This window comes from Schistocerca serialis, chromosome 2 (genome assembly GCF_023864345.2).
Source record: "Schistocerca serialis cubense isolate TAMUIC-IGC-003099 chromosome 2, iqSchSeri2.2, whole genome shotgun sequence".
Lineage (NCBI taxonomy): Eukaryota > Metazoa > Arthropoda > Insecta > Orthoptera > Acrididae > Schistocerca > Schistocerca serialis.
In genome coordinates this window covers 241,270,406-241,280,691 of record NC_064639.1, presented here as the reverse complement: position 1 = coordinate 241,280,691, position 10,286 = coordinate 241,270,406, and positions in this window count along the sequence as shown.

The following is a 10,286-nucleotide window of genomic DNA, read 5'->3' as shown; positions in this document are numbered from 1 at the left end:
TTATTATGCCGGCAATCTGTTGCTTTGGGATTCGCGATAAACAGAACATGCGCAGGTCAAGATTGGACACATTCACCGTGATTTGAGGGAATTACATTACATACTGAAATAACATGACTCCAAGGGAGTTGTAGATATGTTTCTTTTGGCTACCTCGTTGTCAAGAATGCCTCATAAAATCCATTGTTAACGTATAGCTCAATAAAATATCTCGAGAGCATTGTTATTTCTGAATATTAGGGATTCCCCAAGGCTATCTGTAAATCGTTCTATGAAAATGTGCGCTGTGGTTAATAAAAATATTTAACATACAAAAACACCACTTTATGAGATTTTGTATGATCCTTCAATCAAATGCTTTGCTCAGAATGTTTTTTGTATTCTCTAAGATTCCCAACGGTGATAAAAATGTTCGTGAAAGGCAGACAGAGTAGTGGTCGTTTCGGTTGTACGAACTGAGTGGACAGTAAACTGCATGTCTACAGAAGCAGATATCCTTCGGGTTATAGCTGGGTTTTACTATAATTTTAGCGTTTACGGAGATACTTTAAGGTGTCGACGCAATATATATTTCTGTAAACTGACAGCTAGCAGTCCAATCACATTCCTGGAATCACGTTGTCTTCTTATTATCACGCAATAACCTTTTTGTTTCAGCAAACTTTCAATGGGATACATTTTGCCCCCGTTTTGTTGCAAGCGACGTTTCATTTTGCACAGATAATTAAAGTTTCTATCATAATATCGCTTGTGTTAACAATGGCTGACTTAAAAATCTAGCAAGACCATTCACTTCATAGAATTTGCTTTAGATCTCCGTATCGTGACTTCCTCTATCGAACAAAGTTGTCGTTGCGAAGACATCCAGTGAGAGGTTTCAGACAGCAGGAGGCCCTTCTCTGTTTTGACACGGACGCAGAATTAGACTTCTGAAATACATAATTCAATTGAGTGAAGGCTGTTTCTACAACCTTTTGTCGGGTTTCTCGGCCACAAAAAAGTAGCACCTTTCGGCTAAAGACTAAGGAAACCTTATAGTTCTGCCGTGAAGCAATAAGCACGGAGATGACATTTTGCCGTATTTCAGATGTTGCCCATTACAACATTTTTAAAGCACTTACTGTCGAAAATCGTCTTTCCTTTAAGATTTTATTTCTGTATTTACGAAATAACATGCTTTCCTACAATCATACAATGGATGTATTTCTTATAAGAACATTGATCTCTTTACCTCCATTCTGATTATTTTTCTCAAATGTTATTCCATATCTAAATTGAAGGTATACTTAAGTTTCAGTACATCTAACTTTTGTCATACATTAGAATGTACTTCACTTCGATAATTAAGTGAAAAATTTGAAATTTTAATATTTTCTAACGGACGTATAAAAGTGTTTTCAATATAAGTTATTATTTGTCAAAATGTATAAAAAATTAGTAGTTGTAATTACAACATCCTAGAAATATTATTTATGTTTATTATTTAAATTATTTTAGTCAGTAATCATCACGTTAATGTGTAAAGCTCTCACTGCATTCGTAATGCAGAAACATCCAACTCTTCAGAAACAATGTACGGTGTTTTTGTGTAGAGTTTGTGTATACAGTATTACTAGTGTTACAATAAATGGGTTCCTTCTGAGAGTGAATAAGAGTTTTCGTAATTCCCGGATCCCAAACCAAGTGCAAAGCTGCTTGATTAGTCTGGCCATACATACATATTTTCTCATCCAGTATCTTATTATGGTGGCCGATTTGGTCATCACCTGAAACTCACTTCTCCGCTTCATTCCGCACTACTGCAGTGTTTATTTATGTGATACGAAAAAGCGATCCAGCAATTACGGCCGCAGATGCAACTAGTTATGTGGCTCTACGGGCAAGATGTAGTCGCTTCAAATCTTAGTGGAGGAGAAAAAGGTCATCTTCACTATTTGATGCTGCAATTGCTCATACCACACTCATCCACAACACTCGACACTTCTCTACAGAAAGGTGAAACTCAACGGCAAGCCAACTACTCTACCAACAGGACCTCGCCCAGAACGCCAGTGTCGGGTCATCGCGTTACTCCTGACTCTCATTGGTGAGTATGCAATTCACAGTGTTCTTCAGAAAAGTATATTACAAGAATATTTTATGGAGGACATAGACAGGATCCTAACGTTATGTTTCCATTCTCTTCACACTGATAATGAAAAAAACTTACTAGATAAAAGACACAAACTACTCGACAGAAGGGAAATACATTTTGATCAATCCTCAATTTTGAAAACATCTTGTTTACTGTGATTACAAAAAGTTTTCAGTATAAGATTGAGTTTAGGATGAGGTGATAAGAAGGAGGGAATCTCCAGTTCAGGCGGATAAGTGAGGCCCAAGACTCCATCTCGGAAGAGGCATCCTAACACTCCCCGGAAATGATATTGGAAAACCTGCAGGACGTTGTGAAACCTTTTGAATAGAAATTCATTGTTCCCACCTCTTCACCACATCGCCCTGTTACATTTTGGTATTATCGGTCTCTCAATTTCATTCTCCTGTATGCCAAGTGCTTCGCCTTCATATTCCTGTTGCATCCAACATCTTCAACAAACACTGATATCTCTTCCATCCGTCCCCAAGTACATAGTAATGTTTTTTATTTCTTCGCTATCAGAACTCGTCTCATCATCCTCATTCACCTTTTGGTAATAAGGAAGAAAGAAAAACTCCAAAGCATGCAAAATTAGCGCAAGATTAGCCAAATAGAGAAAAACCAAAAACTCCAAGATAATGGTCAATCTCAAAAATACTCATCCATATGAGTTTCTAAGATGAGCACACACACACACACACACACACACACACACACACACACACACACACACACACACATACACATACAAGCTGTATATTTCCACAGTCAACCGTAACTTAAAGGAAATAGCACATTTAACATATGTTTGATATCACGTCCATGTACACAAAAGCACTACCGTAATTGTAGAAGAACTGAGTGAACGGGGGAAGGCTCCATAGAGACACTCACATGAAATACCAGACGTTGTAAATTTAACTTCTGAAAGACACTATTTCGCACTGAACAGTAAGCTATACCCATATGAATGTGTTTTAAACATGGGCTCATGCACTAGCTACCTGTTTAGCAATATATTTCTAGCCTACGCTAAAAATAGAATATTATTCAAGTTATATTTTAATTTTCTGGTGCTACTATGCTGACATTATTTAGCAGCAGAAACAAAAACCCGAAAAAAAATCACACTCTGGTATATATACAATGAATATGTGGTGGCAAATGAAAATTTGTGCCTTACCAGGACTCGAACTGGGATTTCCTGCTTTTTTCGAGCAGTCGCCTCAACCACTTTTTTTATTATAATTTTATATTTTCATTTTTGTGTGTTACTTATCGTTTATTTAGTTATTTTTTTATTTTTTGGTGTTTATTTTTTACACTTTTAATTTATTTTTTAACCATTAGATGATCTGAGCACGTCTCGAGCTCTGACTCAAACTTCCATTATCACTGATGTTTCCGCTTATGATTTCCGAACACTACTAATATAAGTTCTTCCGTGGGATATATGGGCATAGAATAGCACCACTAGGGAAACGGATGAGCTGGAGCACGTCATTTCATGTCATACATTTGTATTTATTTAATTTCGATCGAACCAATCATTTAATTTTAGTGACCTAATCCAAGTTGCTCGTACATAACCAGCATACAAAACACATTTTTCCATCGTGGCATAATCAAACACAAAACTTAATTTTACGGATGCACGGAAGAAACACTGGTGTTATGCACTGGAACTCGATAACCACAAAACGTGCTGAGCCGCTCTATATTAGTCACGAACGTATAACCATTCACGCTATATGTTTTTAACTCAAAGTCTTTAAGAAAACTCGATAACAACAGAGCTAAAAGTTATCTAAAGAAATCATCCCTAAAAAGCGGATACATCATAAAAACGTAAAACACAACGAACAGAAAGGAGAGGAAGAACACACCATAGTTACGATAAAGAATATCAAGACCCACTGTATGATGAACATTCACAAAGAGGTCTCCATAGAGTAGATACACTCTCAAACACAATATACCACTCTAAAGTGGAAAATACGGAAGTTGCAAGAGGTAGGAAGCACTTTAAAAGATAGAAAGATACAATTTTAACACTAAAGCTCACAGTCTTATACGGCAAGATGTTCTCACACACACACAAAAAAAACCTAACAGAAATTTAAATTTCTTAGTGAAATTATTTGTTTTTGAGGAAAAATAATAGTTGCACTATTTCATAGCTTTATTACAGATTATACGCTGTCAGTACTCACAAGCTGACTAATACCATAAGCTGACGTATAAGTGGTATGTATTAAGACAAGCAACAACAACAATACAGACGCACGTGTGCTATTTTAAGTGCACAGCTGAAGCTTTCGAAGTTATGCTAAATATTCTGTACACATAGACCGTGAAACACGTCTTGGCGATCAAAAAAAGAATAAAACTTTTCTTTTGTTTCTCACAAGCCAAAACTTCATTTTGGTAACGTTCGAATTTACTTCACTTCTGCTCCGACTACTCGACTCCAGACAAAATCTTGACAAGCAGTAACTAAAGCTACATTTCCTGTCAAAAAATCAAGTACCCATTAGTCCTGGTCGGATGTCAACGTAATTTCGTACACGCACACATCACTGGCGTGTGTGCAAATCATCAGAGTTGCAATTCTCTGTTATAGTTAGGATGACCGCTAGAGTGCTTTACCTTCTTTTGTGTTTAGCATCGTTACCAAGCCTGGTAGGGTATACAAGGATGAACAGCGTCAGATGTTGATTGATCACTGTGAAAACACGGAGATGCCGGCCACCTGCATCGTGCAAAATACAGATTTGTATGGTATTCGGATGTTACATTGGCCCTAATAGTCAAGGTACCGGTCGCTCACGTCTCACCATCGTAGACAGGAACGTCATACTGCGAACAAAGCATGTCGTAACCCCTTTACATACACCCCTACTATCCAAAAGCAAGAAATGAACTCCCTATAACACTTTGTGTTATTCTGCACCATTGGTCGCAGACTAGCACCAGCCGGACGAGGGAATTACCGTCCTATCCGTAGGCTGCCATCAACACCACAACTCAAACGAATGCGCTTGAAGTGGTGACTTGACCAGGAGCAAGGACTGTTGTTGCGTGGCACTTCCTTGTATTCAGCGATGAATCGCAGTTCCGTATCACCACGGATGGCCCTCCATGCAAGAATGGCGGCGTCGTGGGAAATGTCTCGTTAGCACACTGGACTCGCCATCCTGATTTAGGTTTTCCTTGATTTCCCTAAATCGTTTCAGGCAAATGCTGGGATGGTTCCTTTGAAAGGGCACGGCCGATTTCCTTCCCAATCCTTCCCTAACCCGAGCTTGCGCTCCGTCTCTAATGACCTCGTTGTCGACGGGACGTTAAACACTAACCACCACCACCACCACCACCGTTCTTCGAATGTTTTGAAGGAGCGCCACGATGTAAGAAGTCGGTATGAATTCAGGTAACGACTGGTAGTGACTGAGGGACTCTGACGACACGTTAGTAAGTCTCGGACATCCTGCGTCTCACACAGCAGTACCATGAGCCATTTTTCAACAGGACAATGTTCGTCCACACTTCGCACATGTCTTTATGAACTGTCTGCGCGGTATGGAGGTATTCCCGTAGCCTGCATGACACCCAAATCTGTCCCAGGTAGAACATGGCCCAGGAGCGAGAGCTTCAAGAACGATGGAAACTGTGCCTCAGTGACTATGGGATCATCAGCCAGAGAAGTTGGGTTTCCAGCGGACAACGTCCGCCCCGCTTTGTGTCATACGACTCATCAATCACGTTCTGCAACGTTTTACCCTCATTCAGTCGGTAGTGGTTTTTTCCCCTTGAAAAATCCTACGGCAAAGTCTCTTTGGACAACTTGATAGCCATACAGTGTCAACAAACCCTCTTCCGGATTTCTACGTTAAGCTGGTGCATAAGATGCTACAAAGAAGGATTTTCTTTCTGTTGGTGGATGGCAAACGTTCTACATTGAACACTCCGACCGAAGTAATGCTACAAGGATCTGTTATTTCGCCGTTACTTTTCAGTTGGTGCATAAATTACCTGCCAACGAACCCTCGTATAATAATGCATCCTATACGCAGATGACGCTGGGTTCTTTACGTCGAGCAGGAATTTCGATCAGCTGATTACCAGGCCACAGCACCAAATCCACGTTATGGAAATATGGGCGCTTGCAAATAAGATCACCATTGAATGCATGGTTCTGCCATTGCATGTACTGCTAAAATTCTCTCGAGCTTCACACCATGCCAAGTGGTCTAAATTCCACTTGGCGCGGCTGGAAGTTCGAGAGAATTTTATCAGAGAGCACCATAAATCCCACAAAATCAGCGGCGATATTTTTTAGCAAAATGTACTCCAGGAGGACCTGCAGAGGATTAATGCATGGTGCGACAGCTGGCAGCTTTCCCTAAACGTAGATAAATGTAATATAATGCGCATACATAGGGGCAGAAATCCATTCCAGTACGATTATGCCATAGGTGGTAAATCATTGGAAGCGGTAACGACCGTGAAATACTTAGGAGTTACTATCCGGAGCGATCTGAAGTGGAATGATCACATAAAACAAATAGTGGGAAAAGCAGGCGCCAGGTTGAGATTCATAGGAAGAATTCTAAGAAAATGTGACTCATCGACGAAAGAAGTAGCTTACAAAACGCTTGTTCGTCCGATTCTTGAGTATTGCTCATCAGTATGGGACCCTTACCAGGTTGGATTGATAGACATGATCCAGCGAAAAGCAGCGCGATTCGTCATGGGGACATTTAGTCAGCGCGAGAGCGTTACGGAGATGCTGAACAAGCTCCAGTGGCGGACACTTCAAGAAAGGCGTTACGCAATACGGAGAGGTTTATTATCGAAATTACGAGAGAGCACATTCCGGGAAGAGATGGGCAACATATTACTACCGCCCACATATATCTCGCGTAATGATCACAACGAAAAGATCCGAGAAATTAGAGCAAATACGGAGACTTACAAGCAGTCGTTCTTCCCACGCACAATTCGTGAATGGAACAGGGAAGGGGGGATCACATAGTGGTACAATAAGTACCCTCCGCCACACACCGTAAGGTGGCTCGCGGAGTATAGATGTAGATGTAGATGTAGATGTAGCCGCCTACACTTATATTCCTACTTGAAGTACTCCCTACACCCATTTCTTAGTCGCACTCAACTAAGTATTTGGGAGTCATCTTGGATAAGTCGCTCACCATCACCTTACCATAGCACGACCAGGAGAAAACCATTTACAAAAAGATAAGCACACTTCTTCCTTTCTTTGTCAGAGAGGAAGTTAACATCAGACGAAATTCCAATTGTATCGATCCACGATGCAGTCAAAACATCTCTATGATTGTGCAGCGTGGGGTACTACCTGTGCTTCGAATATCAAAACCCTTCTGATGATCCAAAGACGCTGCCTAAGGTGGTTGCGCTGACACCCATCTTGAGTTTCGTGATCTTCTGGAAGAAAGGAGTCTGGTGTGTAGGCACCTCGACCTGGACATTATCCTCCAACCAAATCTTCCACATCTCACCCCAATGTGGAAGCAATGACCTCCCTAGAGGTTCTAAGGACCCCTCAGGGTGCTTCATAATCCTCTTAATATAGCGACATTCAATAAAGTTCATACAAAATCTTTCTACCTTGCACCTAAAAAGAAGATACTCCCAAAGGGTTCCAGTCTTGAGCCACTATCCGACAAAATTTAAAAAAAAAAAACAACTAAGGATACTGGGTACTTATTAATGGTGGAAAAATCGAAATTTTTTATAACTTTATTAAATTCTATAGTCTTCCCTGATTACATTGATAGGATTTCAAAAGAAAAATGGCCTATATATACCAAATTTTAAAGTTACGGTCATGTATGCTGCCACTTCCCCTTTATTTCTGTTACAGAAACCAGTATTATTCCAGCGATTGTACGTATGATACATTGAATATGTTGGTAACAGTGCAGGCTTCTAGTGTCTGTAAATCATTATCTTGTTTCTGCTGGTAGCGGGAGGTAGCGTTGCTCACGTCCATAGGTTTAACCTTAAAATACCCTACACGTGCCTCCTGGGTGGTGCTAATTGAGCAACAGTGATTACAGGCAGCCAGACTATCCATAGGATCTCCTGGCAATGACATATCAACTAAACAGCAGAAACAGTTCTTTTCAGAGCTCATTAACAAGGAACATTGGACCAACTATCAGACTCCTTCAACTGAATATCGAAAGCATTAGCAGGGCAAAGTGTGACTACCTGTCAAAATTTTTGCTGGACGACAATATCGATGTCGTCGCCACTCAAGAAACTCGTGTTTCCAGCGAAGAAATATTCCGAAGCCGAGGTCGAATTCCTGGATATTCTGCACTTGGTGTAACTTACCACGAGGTGTATTGAATTGCTACGTATGTCTGTAACAACATAAACGAAGCTTCACTGATTTCTGTAAGTGTGGAGGCAGATATACATACAGTTGTCATACAATTGCACGGCATTATTATTACAAATGTTTACAAACCACCCAAAACAACATCGTCCGATTTTGTCCTACACACAGCAGAATATCCTGCAATTTACATAGGAGACTTCAATAGTCACCATGAACTTTGGAAGTACTCTCAAAATGATGAAAATGGGAGCTTGCTTGCAGAATGGATCGAAGAGAATAATCTTCATCTAGTGTTTGATGACAAAGATCAAGGCACTTTCAGGTCAGCTGCTTGGGACAAGGATTCAAATCCTGACTTATGCTTTGTTAGCTGCAACGAAACTGGCTTTCCCATCAACACCACAAGGAAAGTGATAGATGCCTTTCCTCACAGCCAACACAGACCTGTAATAATACAAATTGGCTGCACTGTTCCTGTCATACGATCAACTCCGCATGCTCGATGGAATTTCCAGAAAGCCGACTGGATGAAGTTTTCAACGGAACTGGATAAGACCATTCGATGTATGCCTCCATCACATAATAACTATCAATGCTTCATTGGTGCAGTAACAGCAACAGATAAAAAGTGTATGCCAAGAGGATACCGAAAATAATATGTTCCAGGATGGAATGAGGAAAGTGAAACACTGCACCAATACTTCCAGCAAAGTGGTGACCCAGAGATAGCTACGGAACTATTGTCCAGCGGCAGAAATGGGCAGAAGCAGTCAAAACTGTGGACTTTACCCACTCGAGCAGGAAAGCATGGAGTCTTCTGAGAAAACTGGGAGGAAGTGCACCAGCATGCAGAAAAAATTCCGAAGTAACACCAGACCAAAGTGCTTGCCACATCATTACTACCTCAAGAGCACCTCCTGACAAGAAACATACAAGACATATCAGACGACAGCTTCGTGACCTGAAAAAGGAGGCATCTCCCTCACCTGAGTATACCCATCCCTTCACAGTTTCAGACATTGACTCTGGACTGAAGGACCTCAAACCTCTTAAGGCACCTGGATTCGATGGTATCCATCCAGAATTCCTGATCCATATGGGAGGAAAAGCTAAGAAATGGCTGGCAGAATTCTTCACTGACATCCTGCTGACTGGTCAACTTCCATCTGAGTTTAAAAAGGTGAAGATAATATCTGTTCTGAAACCTGGCAAACCCAGCAACAAGGTAGAAAACTATCGCCCCATTTTCCTACTCAGCTGCTGCTACAAGCTTTTTGAAAGGCTAGTATATAACAGAATAAGTAGCGCTATCTTAGAGAACGTTCCAGTTGATCAGACAGGCTTCAGACCAGGGCGTAGCTGCTGCGACCAAGTATTGTCTCTCACATCCTTCATAGAGTCAGGATACCAAATGAAGCAGAAAACATCTGTGGCATTTGTTGATCTAACTGCCACCTTCGACACTGTGTGGAGGGAAGGCCTTATCTACAAATTTCTCCACATCATACCCTGCAGAACAATGGCTCGACTGATTAACAGCATGCTAAGTGATCGGAAGTTCCAGGTAATCACTGGAAGCAACATAAGTAAGGAGAGGAAGCTGAACAACGGATTGCCTCAAGGATCAGTTCTCTCACCCTTACTGTTCAACCTATATCTATCTGATCTACCTGACACTTCGTCCACAAAATATTGCTATGCCGATGACCTGGCTCTAGCCGTCAAACACCAGTAAATGAAGACAACAGAAGAGATTTTAGCCAA